Here is a 24,575-nt window from a genome sequence, read left to right as displayed (position 1 = left end):
TCCGAGCCAAAGAAGCGGAGAATTGAAGTAAGGATACTTTTAAGACACAATTCGCTTTGAAGTTTCAGTTTTGGGTACTTGTTGGTAGGAAACAAATTTGAATTTATACATTTTTTCTGCCTTTATCTTCATGAGCTATTGGAGTCTTTTAAAAACGTGTTAACGACAACTTAAAATTCGAAATTAGGATTCAACTTCACTTAGAAATTATGACATGTTTCAAGTAAAAAAGTCTTTGAAATAATGTATTAAAAAACTTTCTCCTATTTTTAAACGTTTTTTATACCATCCACCATAGGATGGGGGGTATATTAACTTTGTCATTCCGTTTGTAATACATCGAAATATTGCTCTAAGACCCCATAAAGTATATATATTCTGGGTCGTGGTGAAATTCTGAGTCGATCTGAGCATGTCCGTCCGTCCGTCTGTTGAAATCACGCTAACTTTCGAGTGAAACAAACTATCAACTTGAAACTTGGCACAAGTAGTTGTTATTGATGTAGGTCGGATGGTATTGCAAATGGGCCATATCGGTCCACTTTTACGTATAACCCCCACACTGAAAAAAAGCATACTCATTTCCAAAGATTTTGTCTTTACTTTAAAAAATTTGGTATTGATTCCGAGCCAAAGAAGCGGAGAATACAAGTAAAGATACTTTTAAGACACAATTCTCTTTTAAATTTAGGTTTTGTGTACTTGCTTCTAGGAAGCAAATTTTAATTTTTCGCTTTCTCAGCTTTTTTTCTTCATATGCTATCAAAGTCCTTTAAAAACGAGTTACCGGCGACTTTATTTTCCAAATTAGGACTCGACTTCCAGTAGAAATTATGCTATGTTTGAAGTAAAAAACTTCTTTAAAATAAAGTTTTGAAAAACATGTCCTATATTTGAACGATTTTTTGCTTCGTAGTCAAGATGCAAAAAGACAACAAATTTAAAGACAATTTCATTAAATTTAAAGAATTTTTCTGAATTAATAAAGTCAAGTTGACCTTAGCCTATAATTTTTTTCTTTCATGTTAAGATACACATTTTTAAGTCAAATCACTTAATGATAAGGACAATACGACTTCATTGAAAAGTTTATCGACTTTTGGACAAGGAAAATAACTCTATTTTAGAGAAATGTGTCTTCTATGCTAAGCAAAATTTGTATTCGTATTTTAAAGACATGAAATCTTTGACCTCACGACAATATTTTTTTCAGTGCATATAAACGGACCCCCAAATTTGGCTTGCGGATCCTCTAAGAGAAGCAAATTTCATCCGATCCGTCTGAAATTTGGTACATGGTGTTGGTATATTTATGGTCTCTAACAGCCATGCAAAAATTGGCCCATATCGGTCCATAATTATATATAGCCCCCATATAAACCGATCCCCAGATTTGGCATGCATAGCCTCTAAGAGAAGCAAATTTTATCCAATCCGGCTGAATTTTGGTACATGGTGTTGGTATATGGTCTCTAATGACCATGCAAAAAATTGGTCCACATCGGTCCATAATTATATATAACCCCTATATAAACCGATCACCAGATTTGACCTCTGGATCCTCTTGGAAGACCAAAATTCATCTGATTCAGTTGAAATTTGGTACGTGGTGTTAATATATGGCCTCAAACACCCATGCAAAAATTGGTCGAAATCGGTCCATAATTATATATAGCTCCCATATAAACCGATCCCCACATTTGACCTCCGGTGCCTTTTGGAGAAGCAAAATTCATCCGATCTGCTTGAAATTTGGTACGTGGTGATCGTATATGATATTTAACTACCATGCCAAAAGTGGTCCATATCAGTCCATAATCATATATAGCCCCCATATAAACGGATCTCGAGATTTGGTTTTGGAGCCTCTTGGAGGAGCAAATTTCGTCCGAGTCAGTTGAAATTTGGTACATTGTGCTAGTATATGGTCGTTAACAACCATGCCTAACTAGGTCCATATCGGCCTATAGTTTATATAGCCCTCAGATAAATCGATCCCCAATCACACAAAAATTGGTCCATATCAAGTTCATAATTGTATATAGCCCCCATATTTCAATTCTGGCTCTCTACGTATCGTGCAAAAAGTCCATATCGATTCGTAATTATTTGTAGACTTGCCTATATATAACTTTGATATATACCACTTATGGACTAACTCACAATTTAGAAAACGATGTTAAGAAGTTTTAAGATACCTTGCTATCGGTAAGTATTACCACAATCCAAGTAATTCGATTGTGGATGACAGTCTTTCGTAGAAGTTTCTATGCAATCCATGGTGGAGGGTACATATGATTCTGCCTGGCCGAACTTACGGTCGTATATACTTGTTTTTTCATAGAAATTCTAAATTAGAATCTGGATTTATAAGTAACATTTTTTTAAGTTTTAGAGGAACATCAAGTGCAAGAAAATCCAATTATAATTCAATTTGAATGATTTGAAATCTATATACTGTACTTTGTTACCCCCATTAATCGAATGGGTATCAGAAGTAAAATCGAGAAATTTTACTTCTAATTTACTTCCAAAGATGGGAGATCAGTGTATTTGGCGATTATATCAAATTCTTGCCGATTTGAAACAAATATGGCACAGTTTTCCAATTTCAGGAAAAGTGGATAAAAGTTACGATGTCTAGAAGATGTCAAATTGGGAGATCGGTCTCTATTGGGGATATACCAAATCATGGACCGATATACACCATATTCGACACACGTTTGGCACATCCCTTTACGAACCCAAAATATTTCTTGAGTTTAAATTTCAAGCAAATCGGATGAAAATTGCGACTTCCATGTCCTCAAGCAGACAATCGGGAGATCGGTTTATATGGGAGCGATATCGAAACACGAAACGATATATCCCATCTTCTAACTTGACACGCATGCAGACAAAGGATGAGCTTATGCAAAATTCCAGCTTCATTATTGAAGGCTGCAGCGTTATTAGAACAGATAGAGTGACATCATTATATCGTCCTAGAATTCCTCCTATGGTTATGGGTATAAAAAAATGCAAGCCAAAGATGCAAAAACCTTAAAAGATGTCTTACCTTATATTTGAAGCATTTGTATCTTTAATCGAAAGATTCCATATTTCTGTAATTTAATGATTTTCACATAAATAAATATGCCTTTGTTTTATTACCAACACATATGATATTAAAGGAGATTACCAAATTTAATGAGAAAAATTAAAGTAAAGATTATACATTTTCTTTTAATTAAAATGTCTTTATTTCAAAGAAATTTGTCCTTAATATTGTGTAAATTGCACGTCTATAAATGTGGGTTTTTCATAATATGTTAATATGGAACAGTCTTCCGCATACGTGAAGATTGTTCCATACTACTATCCACACTCAAAAAAAAGTTTACTTGGACTACTACATACAATACAATTAAAATTATGATACAGATCTCATATATCAAATTTTCAATCTCTTTTCGCGGTTTATTAATAAAGGTATTCACGTACAAACAAATGCCAGTTTAAAAATCCAAATTATAACGGATAGTTCAAAGTAAAAAATGTTTTCTTAATTAAAAAAAAAACTTAAACCAACGACGCTAAATCCTCAAAATAAGTCTTCGCCTATATTTGAAGAGTTTTTATCTTAAATTTAAAGTTTAAATATTTCAGTTAATTTAAGGACGATTTCTTTAAGTCAAAAATATGTTTCATTACTTTAAGGAAAATTAGCCTTAGTTCAAAGACATGTGACTTTAACGAAGGGACGAAAGCTTACAAAATTTGTGTCCTAAATTAAATGAAATAAATTTTTGAAGCAAAGATTATAAACTTTATTTTAAGTAAAATTTCATTATTTTAAAGAAATTTGTCCTTAATATTTTGTAAATTTCGCATCCTAAAATTTATGTTGCGTAATCTTTAATATCACGTAAATATTTTTTCAGTGCATTGTTACCGTCGTGCCACTTTTTTCATACAGTGATAGTTTTGTGCCACTAAATTCATTACTTAAGTTTAAGGAAATAATTGGTGTTTACTAGACAAATTTTATATTTGTGAGTCATTTTCCCTTTTTTACCATAATGTTTTCAATTGACATATGTACGTCTAAACGAAAATTTTCTATATTAGATAAAACGAGTTAATCTCGGCTTGAGAGCATTTTTTCCGAATTCCATATTAAAACTGATATAAATCCATTTAATTATTATATTTTCTATATGTGACACGTTTTTTGCCACTTTTTTAAATTGTGTGTGCCACCTTTTGATGACGCCACTTTTTAGTAATTCTCAACGGTAAGATGTTCCTATCAAGTCGTGATATCCGGGAAATTATAAATGGGAACATTTTCTTAAGGAGGAACTTATTGATATCTGCATAATCCTTTTCATATCTAAGGCATAAGGGATGAACATGGATTTCATGGAGGAACGTTCTATTGACTGTTTCCTTTTAAAATACAAGACGATAGGTTAGCTAGTTATGGTGGCAGCCCGATATTTTCAGACTCACTTAGACTATACAGTCCATTGTGATACCATAGCGGTGAACTTCTATCTTAACACTGAGTGCTGCCCGATTCTATGTTTAGCTGAATGATAAGGGACGTCGGTTTTATAGCCGAATCCGAACGGCGTTCCACATTGCGGTAAAACTACTTAAACTGAAAAAAATTTTGTCGTGAGACCAAAGATTTCATGTCCTTAAAATACGAATACGTGTTTGCTTAGCATAGAAGATGCATTTCTCTGATATAAAGTTTTTTCCTTGTCCAAAAGATGATAAACTTTTCCAATGTCGTTTTTTCCTTATAATTAAGACTTAAAAATGGTTATCTTAAAATTAGAGAAACTTTTGTTTGGCTAAGGTCAATATTTCTTTAATAATTGTAAAAAATTCTTTAAAATTAATGAAATTGTCTTTAAATTTATTGTCTTTTCTGCATCTTGACAACAAAGCAAAATCGCATTTAAAAATAGGAGATGTTTTTAAACACATTATTTCAAAGGCGTTTTTACATGAAACATAGCAAAAACGTACTTGAAGTCGAGTCTGAAGTTGAAAATTTATGTTGTCCTCAAAACATTTTTAAAGAACTTTAATTGCATCTGAAGAAAAAAAAGGGAAAAAACGTAATAACTAAAGTTTGCATTATTGTGAGGGGATAAATCATGGCTGAAAAAATTTTTTGTGTTCGGTCGAAACAGGAGTTGAACCCACCACCGTATGTATGCAAGGCGGAAATGCTGACCATTGCACCATGGTGGCTCAAAAAATACAAGACGATGATCCTGGTGACATTAAAATTCAATGTAACGTCTTCTAATTGAGGCGCCATATTGAACTCCAATTGTCAATGACATGCGCTTCACATTATGAGGCGTCTTTTTGCATGTCCTACCAATCTACCTGACATTGGAATCCCTATTCCTGTAATTTAATTTAGTTTAACCCTCTAACGCCCGATCCCGCCTTTAGGCGGGCTTCGTTAAATCAGGAAGCTTTTAGTAAAGCACACCTTAAAACAACAAAAATGGGTAAAGTAAAAAAGAAAACTTACACTGAAAAAACAGTGAACCCACCAGGAAGAAAAATTTCGGTTAATTTTAGAATATTTTGAATATTTTTAGAAAACTTTAAATAAACAGTATTACAAACGTTGGCATCACGCCAAAATATTTTTCGACAAATTCAAGAAAATTTATTAGGCATAATTAAGTTTTTTCACTTGTTAAAGAAAAATTTGTAGTTTCCAGGAAAAATTTGGTGTTCAAAATTGCAAGAATGTCTTTAGTGACATAGTTACGAAGTTCAGATGAACGCATTTGTAGTAAAATTTGCAAATTTAAAGAAATAATGAACTATTTTGTGGAAGACACGAATTTAGTTAATCTTTATGCTTCATTTGTGTATATTTATACCCTTCACCACTACTGTGGTACAGGGTATAATAAGTTTGTGCATTTGTATGTAACGCCAAGAAGGAGTAGTCATAGACCAACTTTTTAGTATACGGATCGGCTTAGAATTAAATTTTGAGTCGATTTAGCGATGTCCGTCTGTCTGTCTGTCCGTCTGTCTGTCTGTCTGTTGATGTATTTTTGTGTGCAAAGTACAGCTCGCAGTTTTAGTCCGATTGTCCTAAAATTTGGTATAGGGTCCTGTTTCGGCTCAAAGACGATCCCTATTGATTTTGGAAAAAATCGATTCAGATTTAGATATAGCTGCCATATATATTTTTCACCGATCTGGTCATAATTGGCGTGTATATCAACCGATCTTCCTCAAATTCCGTACATCCGAATATTTTATGAGTCTCGAAAAACTTACAAAATATCAGCAAAATCGGTCCAGATTTAGATATATCTCCCATATATAGCTTTCGCCCGATTTACACTCATTTGCCCACAGAGGCCAATTTTTTGCTCCGATTTAGTTGAAATTTTGCATAGGGAGTAGAATTGGCGTTGTAACTATGCGTGCCAAATTTGCTTGAAATCGGTTCAGATTTGGATATATCTCCCATATAAAGCTTTCGTCCGATTTACACTCATATGACCACAGAGGCCAATTTTTAACTCCGATTTAGTTGAAATTTTGCACAGGGAGTAGAATTAGCATTGGTACTATGCGTGCCAAATTTGGTTGAAATCGGTTCAGATTTAGATATAGCTCCCATATATATGTTTTTCTGATTTCGACAAAAATGGTAAAAATACCAACATTTTCCTTGTAAAATCGCCACTGCTTAGTCGAAAAGTTGTAAAAATGACTCTAATTTTCCTAAACTTCTAATACATATATATCGAGCGATAAATCATAAATAAACTTTTTCGAAGTTTCCTTAAAATTGCTTCAGATTAAAACGTTTCCCATATTTATACCCTTCACCACTACTGTGGTACAGAGTATAATAAGTTTGTGCATTTGTATGTAACGCCAAGAAGGAGTAATCATAGACCAACCTTTTAGTATACGGATCGGCTTAGAATTAAATTTTGAGTCGATTTAGCGATGTCCGTCTGTCTGTCTGTCCTTCTGTCTGTCCGTCTGTCTGTCCGTCTGTCTGTCTGTCTGTCTGTTGATGTATTTTTGTGTGCAAATCACAGCTCGCAGTTTTAGTCCGATTGTCCTAAAATTTGGTATAGGGTCCTGTTTCGGCTCAAAGACGATCCCTATTGATTTTGGAAAAAATCGGTTCAGATTTAGATATAGCTGCCATATATATTTTTCACCGATCTGGTCATAATTGGCGTGTATATCAACCGATCTTCCTCAAATTCCGAACATCCGAATATTTTATGAGTCTCGAAAAACTTGCAAAATATCAGCAAAATCGGTTCAGATTTAGATATGCGTGCCAAATTTGGTTGAAATCGGTTCAGATTTAGATATAGCTCCCATATATATGTTTTTCTGATTTCGACAAAAATGGTCAAAATACCAACATTTTCCTTGTAAAATCGCCACTGCTTAGTCGAAAAGTTGTAAAAATGACTCTAATTTTCCTAAACTTCTAATACATATATATCGAGCGATAAACCATAAATAAACTTTTTCGAAGTTTCCTCAAAATTGCTTCAGATTTAAACGTTTCCCATATTTTTTTACTAACATTGTGTTCCACCCTAGTTCATTAGCCGACTTAAATTATAGTCTATCAAATTCTTCCAGATCGAGTGATATTTAAATGTATGTAGTTGGGACAAACCTTTATATATAGCCCCCAACACATTTGACGGATGTGATATGGTATCGAAAATTTAGATCTACAAAGTGGTGCAGGGTATAATATAGTCGGCCCCGCCCGACTTTAGACTTTCCTTACTTGTTTTTCCTCGGTTTTAGTTAATTTAACTAACGTACGCAAAAAAATTATTAGAGTATTACTTACTTTTACTTTCTCCAAACATAATAATTTCATGAACTAAAATAAAGTTAAATTGGCTTTAGTGAAATAGAGATTTCACTTTTTTTGAGTGTAGTTAAAAATGTTCAAGAAGCTTGGCAGCATATACTGAATTTTACCGTAAATAAATTTTTCTTGTTTCGATTTCTTACTTTTGTGTCGTTAATCAGCTGGCAAAAAAATGGGGCATTAGAGGGTTAACCTAAATTGATTTAATTTATTTTATTCCTTAATTTAACTTTATTTTCATGTTTCAGAATGTTCGTAGCAATATGTGAATCATTTTTTTAAATAAAAGATTACTTTTTTAATTCACAGTATCATTTTAATCTCCCCTCTTCTTTTGGTTCGCTTCAACAGAACTTACGCAACTAAATGGTCACAGCCCGGTACAAAGACCAAGTTCCAACACAGGCAACAACATAAGTTATGTGAAAACGTGACATTTTCTATGCTACTGGACAATGTGGATGCGCTATTTTTCCCATCTTGCCATTTGTGCGACTTTTGAGAACTTTTAAGGCAAACCTCATTCGATGACACCACATGGATTGGTAGAGCGTCATGTCCACATCCATCTCTAGTTAATAGGAAAAATAGTTTATCCCATGGTGGAAAGTAGGAATTACTTCCTAAGAATGGGAGAGTTTTTTTTTTGTTTTTGCATTTTTTTGTCCCATTTTGACTGAATTTTTTTGTGCCACCATCTTGAAAAGGTTGCAGAGGGGCAAATCTTGGCAGTGTAAGCAACTCTTTTGCCACAGAGTTTTCTTTTTGTCCCATGCAACGTCATTTGTTTGATGACACACATTTTTCTTGTGCTCTCGCTGTCGACTGACTAGCCTCATCATGTGGTAGACCATGGGCCACCACAGCCAAGCAATGCAGAAGCCACTGAAAGGAAAGAGGGCGATGTCAAGATAATACTCCATTTTCGATATAATCAAAAACGTCTTAATTAATTTTTGTCATTTGCAGCAGTTCAAGAGAAAATTATTTGCAGCAAATAGAGCTGTTTTGTATTACAGACACTTTACGTGCGGTTTACTGAACTAGGAACTAATCGTATATTCATGTTAATAAAGTATCTAAATCGCTATTCGAGGGTCGCAAGCTCTGATGAATATTAACATTCTAATTTTCAATGGTTTCAAATCCACTGGATACGTTTTAGAGTTTGTTGCAAAGGATTTTTCGTTAAAAGAAAACAAACCCGAATTTATAACTACAAGGGTTTTCCTTCATATCTCGGGATTAGAGCATAAAAAATATTAACAATCGAAAATCAGTTTATAGCTTTTCAAAATATTCTCCATTAAGATCTATACAATTTTGCATGCGTTTGAACTAATTGTCGAAGCAATTTTACCACTCTAATTGAGGTATCCGCAAACAATGCATTGTGAACGCATCAATCGCTGCTTCAGGTGTCGAACATGCGACTGCTGTTTAATTTCGGTCTCATACGATTTATCACTTGCCACGATGTCATAGACATGTTTCGTAGCACCGCGATCGTATTTTAGGAGCATTTCTTTCTAGCAATCGACACGAACCTCTCTTTGAGCGATTGACAAATTGTGTGGGATCAAGAGTGTTCTAAAACTTTTTTTAAATTAAAAATTTCCAATTTGAGATTCGGTTCTTTATTTTGCTTAAAACCGGTTAATACTGAAACAAATATAAATTAGTGAAAATGAGCTTTTAACAGAGTTTTTTTTCTGAGGAATGAAATTTTGGTCAAACAAAGATTACGCATGAAGCAAAAAAATTTTCTTTAAAACCAAAGGGGAATTTCGTTCCGGAGTAAAGAATAATTTCTTTGTGTGAACAGGCACAAAAGTCCAACGGATTAAGATCTGAAGCGAAGAACCTCATTATACCCACCACCATAGAATGGTGACGGGGTATAATAAGTTTGTTTGTTTGTTGTCATTTCCGACTATATAAAGTATATATATTCTTGATCAGGGAGAAATTCTAAGACGATATAACGATGTCCGTCTATCTGGTTGCTGTCTGGCTGTCTGTTGTAATCACTCTACAGTCTTCAATAATGAAGCAATCGTGCTGAAATTTTGTACAAACTCGTTATTTGTCTGCAGGCAGGTCAAGTTTGAAGATGGGCTATATCGGTCCAGGTTTTGATATAGTCCCCATATAAACCGACCTCCGATCTTGGGCTTATAGAAATCGTAGTTTTTATCCAATTTGCTTGAAATTTGAAATCTAGATGTATTGTATGATCATAAAGAGGTGTGCCAAAAATGGTGAGTATCGGTCCATATTTTGGTATAGCCCCCATATAGACCGATCTCCCGATTTTACTTCATGGGCTTATAGAAACCGAAGTTTTTATTCAATTTACCTGAAATTGGAATTCTAGAGGTATTGTAGGACCACATATACGAGTGCCAAAAATTGTGAGTATCGGCCCATATTTTGGTATAGCCCCCATATAGACCGATCTCCCGATGTTATTTCTTGGGCTTATAGAAACCGCAGTTTTTATCCAATTTGCCTGAAATTTGAAATCTAGATGTATTTTATGACCATAAAGTGGTGTGCCAAAAAATGGTGAGCATCGGTCCATGTTTTGGTATAGCCCCATAAAGATCGATCTCACGATTTTACTTCTTGGGCTTATAGAAACCGCAGTTTTTATTCAATTTACCTGAAATTGGAAATCTAGAGGTATTGTAGGACCACAAATACGAGTGCCAAAAATTGTGAGTATCGGTCCATGTTTTGGTATAGCCCCCATATAGACCGATCTCCCGATTTTATTTCTTGGGCTTATAGAAACCGCAGTTTTTATCCAATTTTCCTGAAATTGGAAATTTACCTGAAATTGGAAATCGAGAGGTACTTTAGAACCATAAAGAGGTGTGCCAAAAATGGTGAGCATCGGTCCATGTTTTGGTATGGTCCCCATATAAACCGACCTCCCGATTTGGGGTCTTGGGCTTATAGAAACCGTAGTTTTTATCCAATTTGCCTGAAATTGGAAATTTATAGGTATTTTAGGACCATAAAGAGGTGTGCCACAAATGGTGAGTATCGGTCCATGTTTTGGTATAGCCCCCATATAGACCGATATCCCGATTTTACTTCTTGGGCTCTTAGAATCCGAAGTTTTTATCCAATTTGCCTGAAATTGGAAATCTAGAGGTATTTTCGGGTCATAAAGAGGTGTGCCGAAAACTGTGAGTATCGGTCAATATTTTAGTATAGCCTCCATAAGAACGATCTCCCGATTTAACTCTTTGGGTTTCTAGAAACCGTAGTTTTTATCTGATTTGCCTGAAATTGTAAATATTTTGGTATTTTAGGCTCACAAAAACGTGTATCGGATTAAGTTTTTATCGGTCCATTTGGTAATGCCTCCATATAGACCGACTTCATTTCGTGAGGGTATAGAAGGCGCACTGATAATGAAAATTGCTTGAAACTCAATGTAAAATTTCCAGATTTTACTACTCGGGTGAAAATCTACAGATTTAAGATTTCAAATCAAGACGTTATTTTATAATTTTCTTGCACACTTACAAGAGATGTTAATGATTCCTCTAAAACTCAAACAAAAATGGTTCTTATAAATCCAGAATCTGATATAGTCCTTATAGGTGAAATCTTTAAATTTATCTTCGGGAAGTCCCCTAAAGCCCTCCTGAAATTTCAAAGAAAACCCTAATATTTGGTTCATGGTGGTTGGTATTTCAGATTCGGACCGGCAATTGAGTTTTGGTGACCAATCCAAGGAGGTCAACTGTATATTTCAGCTGACCTCCTAGGAAATTAAACCCACTCAAAATCCGCTCAATTTGGAATGGATTCTCATTGGAGGAAATTCAGTAACTGGCCACTTTTGTGCAAACAAAGCAAATATGTCCATCTTTCCAATCTAATTTTTTTATGCATCGGTGAACTTCTAAATTTATTGGACCTTTAATGGCTTTAGTTCAAACTCATTTCTCAATATGAGTTGCATTACTTTTCGCAGGCGGCATGAAAATGAGCCCTAGGAAAATGAACGCCAAAACTCAAATGAAACTCCACTTTGGGGTCTGCCCATAGAAGAAAGCCGTAAACTCGAAGGCCAATGGTACTCTAAACAACAAAAGTTGCCACCATTGTCAACTTTCCCAAAATGCGAAAATAGGACCCTCTTGAAAACGAAGCACGATCGCAAAAAGAAATTGGGGTTGACAATAACAATATTTCTGAATGCAATAGGTCAATATGAAGTTTCACTGGAATAAATCTATCAGCTGTAGGAAATGATTGGTTTGCAATACATATCAGCCACACTGTAAACTAAGAAAATATTTTTCCGATATGAATTTGTGTAGTACAGTGACTCAGTATTAACTAAACGCTTCATATGTTTATAGAGGGATTTTCAAGAGAAATTTGAACATTTTAGACACGTGAAACTCTCATGGTTGTCTGCCAGAAAATGACAGTAATCATTATTCCTGTAATGATGATAATGAAAGCAAAAATCAACGACGCCTGATGATGATGATGTTACTTCAATTCCAACTTTAACTCTTCCTCTACAGTTTGTATGTAAATGCTGCTCATTATTATCATCCAAGTCAGTGTGATTGTGGCTACTGATCACTGATGTGGCATTGACGTTATTAATGCGGTTTGCTCTTGCAATGTTGTATTGCGGTGACTCTATAGAAAGTGGCACGAAATTTTCCATACCATTTTTCTTGTGGATTTTTCGTTTTCACGTCTCCATGAGGATGGTTGTTTGTGTCTATCATCCATCCTTACTGCATATTTTCATTAGGAAATTTTCTTATTAATTTTGTCAGCCACAAAATGCTCCAACAAACACAGAAAAAAATGAAAATATTTGTCCAAATTACTTTTGGGGGTAATTGGCTTTACCAGCAGCAGCACCAACATCACAAGTAGTAAATCAGTGTTGAAAAATATGAGGAAAAAATTTAATCAAGAATATACCAAATAGCGCCACCATTTATTTTCGCCACGAGACTGCAACAATCTGCAGTAGTAATTATGGAGTTTTCGAAAGTTCCGTCTAGCATTACTGCTACTGCTGCTTATTCTGATGTGGTTCTGTGGCCAGAACATGCACGCCGAGCCAAATATAATGACATTTTGATAGAAATCTGAATGATTTGGCCATTTGGTATTTGTGTCATAAAATCATTGAGGGGAAATGAAAGAAAATTCCGTTGATATCAGACGGCAGCCATCCGACATTGGCTTCAGTTCAGTTCAGCTTAGCTTAGCTCTCAATTCCAAATGAAATGTGTGTTGAACTCACTCGTGAAGGTGATTTATTTAAATTTGTATAAAATCTTTGAAACGTGTTTTGTTTTTTTTTTGTTGTTGTTTGGAATGCAAAGTTGTTATTTGTGATTTATTGTTGTTTTGTTTTTTGGTGTTGTTGTATTTTGGTAATTGCAAATGGAATTATTTGTATATTTGCCGGAAATTGAAATGTCAAAATTTTAAAAGACCATCACTAGACGATTGTGTACATCTTCATTGAGGAGGTACTCAGAAGCAGGTAATTTCAAATACTGTTAATTCATTATTTAAATTAATGTATTTTATGATTAATAATTTTCTTGCAATGGGATTAAAATCAGGTTGTAGTATTGGGAGTAAGTATAAATAAGAACGATCGAACCGAGTTTTAACATAATAACCCTCCATCTGGCAGTCAGTCGTTTCACAAGAGAGATGATATGGAAAATCGCCACACGCAAAAAAATAATTCTTTCCTCCCAAACGAAATTTTAGACAAACAAAGTTCATTTCTCATTTGCTTTTCGTTGAAAGGAAGTGTATTTGGAAGAAAAGTATATACTTTTTGTGATAAACGTTTATTCTTTTCCAGGATGTACAAACAATTTCATAAAGACTAACTCAAAAAAAATTATTGTTTTCTTGCTAATTGCATTTTCCCTCATATCTTTCTCACATCCACGAGGTTTTTTAGTTCTTAACACCTTTTCCTGTAATACCAACAATGTAGAAGAAGTTATTCGATTTTATAAATTTTAAATTTTTTACCTTTCGCCTGGACGGAGAATCGAACCGCGGACCATGCTCTTTGTAAGCCAATACACTAACCACTGAGCTATGTACCTGTTATGGTCATCAATAGATAATTATCCATATAAGTTATATTTATATAGCATAGCTTGCGGCGCCCACGAACCGAATAAACTAAGTTTATTTAACAGAAACAAACATTTAGTTTGGCACCGTGGAGCAGTGGTTGCTACGTCCGACTTGCATGCCAAGGGCCGTGGGTTCGATCCCTGCTTCGACCAAATTTTTTGTTTACATATATTCCAGATATGTTCGGAAGATTCCGAAAAAATGTTGAACATAACAAAGTACTATTTTAAATTTTGAACTTTAAAATGTGTCTTATAAAAGACCTAAAGTCAGAAAAGAACAGTGTTTGATATAAACGAAATGGGCTGTGTTGTTGTTTCAAAAATAACTTTTTTTATTGAAAAAATAAAAATTTTGTAACAAACGAATTTTTTGGCGATAAAAGTTTAAAATTCAAAAAACTCTAACAAAAGAAAAACGTTTTCGGTACACGTTTTCCAAACTTTTTTTTTCTTTGCGTGCATATACAAATGCAGGAAAGCAAAAGAAGTTTTCATTTCTAATTTCTTCTCAAGACTCAAATCGACAATATACGAGGGTTGCCTTTTACACTTAGGGATTAGATAACAAAAACAAATATTAATTAGCGAAAATCGCTTTTTTGTTTATTTTAAAATAATCCCCATTAAAATGTATACACTTTTGCATGCGTTTGCACCAATTGTCGAAGAAATTTTGCAACTCTGATTGAGGTATCTCCAAAACATGGATTGTGAACGCATCAATCGCTTCACCAAGTGTTGAAAAACGTCAGGACTATACGGCGGATGACCCATCAAATCCTTCTTTTGTCTGCATTCTGAAATCTCGCATATTGGTGAAGAGTGCTCTGTCTTCGGCGGTTGGTATTCCTGATTGATTCTGTGCCAAAGAAGCGGAGAATTGAAATAAGAACACATTCTTCTCTTTCAAATTTAAGTTTTGCGTATTAGGTAAAAATAGAATTTATTCGGTCTTTCTCCTGATTTCTTCATGTGCTAACATATCAATGTCTGTTATAAAAGTCTTCTATATTCGCACTCTACTTCAAGTAGAAATTATGCCATGTTTCAAGTCTTTAAAATAAAGTGCTGAAAAGTTTTTCCTATTTTTACCGCTTTTGTACTTTGTAGTCAAGACAAATTTAAAGACGATTTCATTAATTTTGAAGACTTTTACTGAATTATTAAAGACAAGATGTCCTTATGAAACAAACTTTTCTTTCAGCTTTTGGGCAATGAATAAACTTTATATTATAGAAATGGGTCTTCTATGGTAAGAAAAATTCGACAGTATTTTCTTTCAGTGCAAGTTTTGTTAGATTTGGCTTATCTTGAAACATTCCTACATTCGACTGCTGTTTTCTTTCGGATTCATACGCGTAAAACCACGATTCATCAACTGTCACAATAAAATTCAAATTATTTTTGTTCTCTAATCCCGATATATAAAATACAACCCTTGTGGTTTCGCTTTTTGGCAGTGTATGACTCCAAAATCGATCGGAAAGTAGGTTTTGGTATCTACTCAAAAGTTTTTCAGGATCACAGAGCATACGAGGGCATGGTTAACCTTAAGAATTTTTAAAAAGTGTCACAAAAAGTGTCATTCATAATAAAACACTGAAAAAATATTTTCATAAGGCCAAAGATTTCATGTCCTTAAAATACGAATGCCTTGAAATTGCATACTTAAGGCGGTCCCAATTACCGCCTGTTGATAAGATTACGATATGAGGAGGGAAATTGCTCGCAAATGTAGTATCCCAGCAAAAAATGGAGCACTATTTCAGTAGGATTGTAACTGTTTACAAAACAACCGAATCAGCGCTGATTTTTGTGGGCGATGTCCCGATTTGTAGCAGCTTCAACCTAGCGCTGATATAATTGCTCATTTCAATAACAATATTGGTCAGAAGTGAGTAATATTGTTATTGGTATGAAAGAAAACAGCACTACCTTTCGTGCATCTATACTGCATGAATTGGTTGCAATAACGTAAACGAATGATCATAAACATGTTTGATTACTCGTTTGCGTTATTGCCACCGATACATGCAATGTGGATGCACTGCCTACTTTATTGTATACCAAAAAGCGCAACTAAATTTTACTGCTGAAATATTTTTTGCTGGTATTGGATGCGGAAATTCTATTATATATGTTAAAGGTATCGATAATATCCGCAAACCTAACGTGATTTGGTAATAAAATCTACAAGTGGCACAACTTGATAGTAAAATGACACACAAATGTAAAGAGTAGGTCATTTAGTGGCAAATTCAAAGTGTCACAAAAATACCATAGCTTAAAAAAAGTGACAAATTTGGCAGTAAAGTGGCACAATGGCAACACTGTACCACGGGAGCCACCGTGGTGCAATGGTTAGCATGCCCGCCTTGCATACACAAGGTCGTGGGTTCGATTTCTGCTTCGACCGAGCACCAACACTTTTTCAGCGGTGGATTATCCCACCTCAGTAATGCTGGTGACATTTCTGAGGGTTACAAAGCTTCTCTAAGTGGTTTCACTGCAATGTGGAACGCCGTTCGGACTCGGCTATAAAAAGGAGGTCCCTTGTCATTGAGCTTAACATGGAATCGGGCAGCACTGTGATAATGATAAGAGAGAAGTTCACCAATGTGGTATCACAATGGACTGAATAGTCTAAGTGAGCCTGATACATCGGGCTCACTTAGACCTTCTGAGAAAAATTGAATTTTTGGTTAATCCGAAAACCGGATTTTGAGCATCGGTTACTCTGTATATATAAAACTGAAAAGAAGGCCGATAAAATGTCTACCATGTAGAATATATTGTTCATTTAATCTGACACCAAAAACCCTTTTTTTCAAGAATATTTTAGGTCGGAAATGAACATGATTCTATGTTGCGCTTCCACGAACACTTTGTAGAAAAGAAGTTATCGATCACATACTGGAATAATGTGAACGGTTGCAATACAACGGTAATCTTTGTAAACGACTTTAATTTTAAACTAAAAGAAAAATGAATTTAAAATTGCGGAGTTGACAAAAAAATTTGATTTTCTATTTCGTTTTTATGTTAACATTTGACATTGAACCGTGTTAACATTGAAATGCGGTCTTAAGAGCTCTTCACAACAATCTTCCAATAGAATTTTCGTTGGGATACTGAAGTAGGTTTGAACCAAGAAAGTATGGACAAATCCTTGAAACCAAAAGTTGAAAAAATGATTCTCCACTAGAAAGTATAATATTAGGAAAGTTGAACAACTTAATTCCTCTTTTAACTATTTTTTCCGACTTTGAAGTGCTAACCAATAAAAATATGATGCCGTTAGTAATTTTTGCAGAATGCCATGCTCATAAAAAATGAATTTGACGATCTCATGGGCGTAGTAGATGAGCCCGATACTCCAGGCTCACTTAGATTATTCAGTCCATTACGATACCACAGTAGTGTAGTATGTTTTTGTTGAATAAAAACCGAAATTTAGTGAAAAGTACTTCTTCGCTTAAAAAAAGTACCTTTTTTTTACTTTTTAAAAAATTGCATTTTCCATCACTGATATAACATAGATATTTTTTTGGTGTACCTGCTTGCTTGTGTTGCTCATGTTACACTGAAAAAAACAGTGAACACACCAGGAAGAAAACGTTTGGTTAATTTTAGAAAATTTTGAATATTTTTAGAAAAATTTAACCAAACAGTATTACAAACGCTGGCATCACGCCGATATCACAAAAATAATTAAATATTTTTCGACAAATTCAAGAAAATTTATTAGACATCAATAATTGTTTTCACTTGTTAAAGAAAATTTTGTAATTTAAAGGAAACAAGTATATACGGCTGTAATTTCGGCCAGGCCGAAGCTTATGTACCCTCCACCATGGATTGCGTAGAAAGTTCTTCTAAACTCTGCCATCCACAATCGAATTACTTGAGTTGCGGTAACGCTTGCCGATGGCAAGGTATCTTAAAACCTCACTATCACTGTCTTCTAAATTGTAAGTAAGTCCATACGTGGTATACATTAAATTAAAAGAAGGCAACATTTTCTATAGAAATAAAATTTTAACAAAATTTTCTGTAGTAATAAAATTTTAACAAAATTTTCTATAGAAATCAAAATTTTGACAACATATTTTACAGAAATAAAATTTTGACAAAATTTTCTATAGAAATAAAATTTTGACAAAGTTTTCTATAGAAATAAAGTTTTGACAAAATTTTCTATAGAAATAAAATTTTGACAAAGTTTTCTATAGAAATAAAATTTTGGTAGATTATTTTTGGCTCCAGTGGCAACCATGATTATGAACCGATATGGACCAATTTTTTGTGATTGGGGATCGGCTATATATAACTATAGACTGATATAGACCAATTTTGGCATGATTGTTAGCGGCCATATACTAACACCACGTTCCAAATTTGAACCGGATCGGGTGAATTTTGCTCCTCCAAGAGGCTCCGGAGGTTAAATCTGGAGAACGGTTTATATGGGGGCTATATATAATTATGGAACGATATGGACCATTTCTGGCACGGTTGTTAGATACCATATACTAACACCATGTTCAAAATTTCAACCGGATCGGATGAAATTTGCTTCTCTTTGAGGCTCATCAACCCAATCCGGGGATTGGTTTATATGGGGGCTATGTATAACATAATTATGGACCGATGTGGACCAATTTTTGCATGGTTGTTAGAGACCATATACCAACACGATGGACCAAATTTCAGCCGGGTCGGATGAAATATGCTTCTGTGGCTCTGCAAGCCATTTATATGGGGCCTATACGTAAAAGTGGACCGATGTGGCCCATTTGCAATACCATCCGACCTACATCAATAACAACCACTTGTGCCAAGTTTCAAGTCGATAGCTTGTTTCGTTCGGAAGTTAGCGTGATTTCAACAGACGGACGGAAGGACGGACGGCGGACATGCTTAGATCGACTCAGAATTTCACCACGACCCAGAATATATATACTTTATGGGATCTTAGAGCAATATTTCTATGTGTTACAAACGGAATGACAAAGTTAATATACCCCCCATCCTATGGTGTCTTTAGTGACAAATTTAAAGAAATAGTTAGCTATTTTGTGAGAAATTCGAATGCAGTAAGTCCTTATGCTTAATTTATGTATAACTTTTCCCGTTTTTTAGTTAATTTAACTAACGTACGAAAAAATTATTAGAGTAAAAGAAACGTTCTCCAAACATAATAATTCCATGAACTGAAGTACTCGTAAAGTTAAATTGCCTTTAGTGAAATAGAGAGTTCACCTTTTTTGAGTGTATGTTATCATAAACCGCTTAACGAGAGATCTTTAATTTACTTCAAGAGAAACGAAAGGACTGATATTTCTTAAATATTTTTTAAATTTTTTACTTCAATCTATAAATTATTTTGGTTGGTCACCCTTATGCTTTAAATTAATCCTGGAGGGAATATGAGCTTTCTCGGGCATGAACTCATTAACATTTTCATTTGGTTTGAGGAAATTATCGCTGAAAGTTTGTCTTAAGTATACTCAAGTCTACCACATAGTAGCCTTAATTTGAAATAGGTCACTACATCATATCAATTGATATCATCTTCATTCATTATGAAAAGTCCTTCGCCAGCAGGGTATTCAAAATATAGTCTATGAATTTGATATGCTGAAGATTGAGAATTGAAAAGTGAATTCCCTTTCGTTGGCTTGAAGCCAATGAATGCAAGACCATTTTAACTAAAAAGGGTGCTCCCAAGAGAGGTGAACTCGCTATTCACATCTACGGGTTTTGTAGTTATGGCATAGAATCAACCTCACAATTCTTAGCATTTTCAAAGAATTCAACGACACTGGCAACAAGACATGCAATGGCATGGGATGCAAAGAAGGGATAAGAATCCTTGCCGTATTGTCGTGCGATACATTATTTAGAGGCATTTTACACATGTTGCTCATACAACTAAAGCAGCAAAATGAGAAAAACGAGCAAGATGTTCGAATACAATTTGCTGAGTGCAACGCATGAATATTCAGCACTCACATATTCTGGACTCTTACCGATGAGAATGTGTCATGCAAGCTCCCCTACCCCCCTAATTCCTTAACAATTCAATAGTTGCCTATGCAACAATCATTCCGTCTATCCGTGCCTCCATGAGCTCATGCATGATGCATGCTAGCCTGCATGTTTTGTCAAAGAAGGAGGAATTATTCATTTTAACATCGCTTTTGATGTGTTTTTTTTTTCTGGTTCCTTTTCTTTGCCTTTCCCTTTTGCCCATTCTTGAACAGATGTGATAAGTGCAACGTTTTCATTTTACATCGGGAAGAAGCGGGAAACGAAACACTCTGAGGTAAGTACTTGTTACATATGCCATACTAGACGAGGAGAACGTTTCCACCATCCAAGGCCTGCGTTTGAAAAAAATGGTTCGTCAGTTTCATCTTAAGTGTATTGAATAACTGTGCCAAATTTGCAAGGCCTTATGGAATTCGTATCCGCAAAAAAACTCATTTATTTTCTCGGAAACAAAATCGTAAACCAAACAATATTTGATGGAGACGAAGCTTGCAATTGGTAGACTAATAGAAAAAATTACGTTCCAAAATCGTGAGCGGACGGTAACAAAATGAAACGAAAACGTTCACGAAAAATCAAAACGGAATGTTAACGGTTTCGTCTACGGCCGTTCACGATTTCGTTTTTATTTGGTCATGAAAACTCTTAAAATATTCCTTAGACGTTCATATGGCAACTCCGTTTGTTGTGCAATGCGCTAAGGCGACTGTTAGCGCGTATGGTGCAGGCAATACAGGTTTATACCCCCCACCATAGGGTGGGGGGTATAAAAATCCACCGATCCCGAGATTTGGTTTTGGAGCCTCTTGGAGGAGCAAATTTCATGCCAGTCGGTTAAAATTTGGTACATTGTGCTAGTATATGGCGGTAACAAACATGCCTAACTAGGTCCATATAGGTCTATAGTTATATATAGCCCTCAGATAAATCGATCCCCAATCACACAAAAATTGGTCCATATCAAGTTTATAATTGTATATAGCCCCCATATAAGCGACCCCCCATATTTCAATTCTGGCTCTCTACGTATTGTCTAATTTATACCACTTATGGACTAACTCACAATTTAGAAAACGATGTTAAGAAGTTTTAAGATACCATAACCCAAGTAATTCGATTGTGGATGACAGTCTTTCGTAGAAGCTTCTACGCAATCCATGGTGGAGGGTACATAAGATTCGGCCTGGCCGAACTTACGGCCGTATATACTTGATTATTCTTTTTTTGCGAAATTTAATTGCCCAAAACTTACATTTTCACTTAAAATGGCATAATTCCATACTTTATTAGGCTTGTCCAAAAGGATTGCATCGGAAGTGAAAAAAATCGATAGGAGATCCCGGGATGGACTTTAAAAAAATGTTTGTAGAAGAACTTCAAATTTTTTAAGTACCCAGTACTTATATTAGGGCCCCCTTAATATAATAGGCAACTTTTCTCTTTTCTACTGGATTATAGTTTATCTACTTATGACGATGATGATGAAGAAGGTGGTAGCACCGTCTATAGACTGGTGTGGGTGTTCTTTTTGTTTGAATTTACTAGACTTGCAACCAAAGCAATTCTTAGGAAACAGACGTCTGCAAATGTGGACAATATGCCCAACAAAACCAAAAACAGGAGAAACGAACTGCTTTAAGCTTTGTCGAGCTGACTTGAGTTAAAAGTGAAAATCGTGGCTAGAAGGAGCTTATGGCCCCTAGTATAGCAAAACGTATTCATTTCATCATTAATCACAGTAAAAGAGGATTTGGCACACCATTCATGCAACCACACATGACAGGCGACATTGCAACAAAATAAAAAAACAGCAACAGAAAAAAAAACAAACTAAGATCTCCACATAAGTTTCGGGCTGAAAGCCTCAAGAAATACATATGGCGATTAATGCCGACTTAAACAATTCGTCTTGAGGTTCTCTTTCAATAGAGTGACGCAAGGAACTCTAAATACATTGTATGCTCATTTAAGAGGAATGTTTCCTGTTTGTGGTCGTAAAGAATTGTGAGGAGATTAGGTTAGGTTAGGATAAAAAGAGGTTCCAGATTTCACTGTCTCATGAAGAACAAGAAGCTAATAATTGGCTTGTTGTTATTGTATTCGTCTTTTATACCAAAAGTTTCAAATCTGCTACAAATCCCCTTATTTGTTTCCAATACTTCTCTCCGACTTGGCGGGTTCGAAAAACATGCACAAAACAATGAAAAAGTTCAGTAATAGTATGATAGTTCTTTAATAAATGGAAAATTCATTCCAAAATCGACTTGTATTTGTTTCATTAGCTTAATTTTAATCACAAAATTCGTTATTATTACAAAGCTTATAATTACAATTTATTTGTTTCTCCTGCCACGTTTCTCGTTCGCTGGATATGTTTATCCTTCAAAAGCCTTATCCTAGTGCACCTATTGTCCACCTCGATGGTAGAAAACGATTCGTTATAGCAGCGAGATTTGTCATTAATATTGAGGCGACGAAACAATTTCGTAAATACAATGAAATTTTTTCTGACTATACTGAATTTTTGATTTAATTACGAAATATTACAGTCTATCTAAAGTGTTTGTGGATCTGATATAAAGAGAGCGTTCTAATGACAATCGATCGCTTTGAATTATTTAATAATTTTTTTAAGTTAGAACTATATATCCAAACACTTTTTATGATTACAATTCTGTATTTTAATTAAAAGACATACTGCCATGTTCCCATATTCGGAATTGCAAACTGCAAGAATTTATTTTTATTTTAACGGAAAAATAGAGATACTCTCGGGCTCTAGTAAAATTTTAATTTGAACTTCTCATTAAAGAGAACTATATTAAAATTTTGCAATGTGCAATTTCGAATTTCGGAACATGGTGGATTATCTTATCGTGCAGATATTCATTAAATAAGTTAAAATGCAAACATATTATTTGTCTGTAGTTAAATTTTAATATTGTTTTCGAACTTTTCCACAGCCCAATGGAATTTTCCTTTTTTAAGTATGTCTCAAACATTTTATAAACTAAACTTGGTTATAAAGTTGATATATGAGATATATGTATGTAAGTTCAATATGAACTAAAACAGAAGAAAATTTTCGTACGATTCCCACAAATAGTACACACAAAAAATATCACCAAAATTTTGCCAATTAAAATTTTAATTGAATCAATTAATTTCGTGATTGAATTCAAAAACACATTTTTCTGTGTAGGAATGAACTACTGTGTATAATGAACTATGGTTAAAATTGCACCAATGATTGTTTCCTTCACGTTTAGTTAATTTTTTCTTCTACGAGAGGGTGTAATTTCGTGAATTGCAGTCAAAAAGTACACCTCGCTGTGTGGAAATATTAAATATAATTTAGTTAAATTTTCGCACGAGGTGTATTCTTCCAATAAAACAGTTTACTTTTTTTCTGTGTAAATTTTTACGATTTTTAGGACAATGAATTTGCCTCTTTTAAAGATGTCTAGGTATATGGGGTACTTACTTAAAAAAATCTGCCCTTACCTGAAAATAAAAATGAAATTAATTAATATTCCTTACAATTAAATACATTTTCAAATCATTAACAAAACATAAAAAAATACTGTCGCATTTTTTAATACTAATACGACTTTTCGCTAAATACAATATGTATGTCTATGATGTGAATATATCCTACTTATTAATTAAATAAAAGAAAGTTCATATGTTTTTTTTTTTTTAATTTAGGTAAACAAATCTTAGGAATTTCCGTTAAAATCGCATGTTTTTTAAGTAAAACACAAGTTGCTTAAAGTAAAAAAATAATCTCTCTGAATATGGGCTCCATGAAAATTAGCCCCAAAATATAAATGTAGTAGGACACCAAAAAAATTATATGGAAAACAACATCACCGATTTTTAAGTTTTTTCTGAATAACTTCACTTTTATTTGGGATCCGTTTGTATTATGGATATAAACCCCACCATTTCAGATGAAAATAAACCCCAATTTCCTTTTTTGGCATGGTGCTTCGTTTTCAAGTGGACCCTATTTTCGCATTCTGGGAATTGAAAATTGGCCGTCATCCTATGTACAGATCCAATATCGAAAGAGAAATGAGGTCTTATTGTATTTTGGGTCAGTTATATTTTTTGTGGATCATTTTAATGGGCCTGGTATGCAATAGGGATCATCGCCCCACAATTATGGGCCCTGCTTCACTTGTCTTTTAGGGCTCATTTTCCTAGGGCCCGTTTTGGACTCTTCCCATAGGACAAAACCTTGAACCCTGACCAAGAACGGCCACATGGGGCGTACATTCATAGCACCTATTTGGGGTTATAGATAAATAAAAAAATATTCAAATATAACCTGAGACTTATTTTAAGGATTTTACACTTCCCAGCAAAAAAGAGCTTCCAAAAAAGTACTTTGGATCCCCAATCTGTTATCCGGAAGTAGTGCAAACTTGGATCATCTCCAATAAATTTTA

General features: G+C 34.4%; 1 protein-coding gene across 5 annotated transcripts in view; it reads right to left on the bottom strand.

Moving 5' to 3' along the window:
- The window catches only part of sano (CABIT domain-containing protein serrano), a 136,511-nt gene that overhangs the window by 36,886 nt on the left and 75,050 nt on the right, over window positions 1-24,575 (bottom strand). For 3 of the 5 annotated variants that reach the window (XM_075309960.1, XM_075309959.1, XM_075309963.1), the window contains one exon: window positions 23,606-23,625. The exons of the other annotated variants lie outside the window; for them this stretch is intronic. The gene's annotated coding sequence lies outside the window, so the exon portion shown is untranslated. The remainder of the gene's footprint in view (window positions 1-23,605; window positions 23,626-24,575) is intronic. 5 annotated transcript variants of the gene reach the window in all.

This window comes from Haematobia irritans, chromosome 5, assembly GCF_050003625.1.
Source record: "Haematobia irritans isolate KBUSLIRL chromosome 5, ASM5000362v1, whole genome shotgun sequence".
NCBI lineage: Eukaryota > Metazoa > Arthropoda > Insecta > Diptera > Muscidae > Haematobia > Haematobia irritans.
Note: the sequence above shows the minus strand (reverse complement) of the source record. Positions and strands in the feature narration are given on the sequence as shown.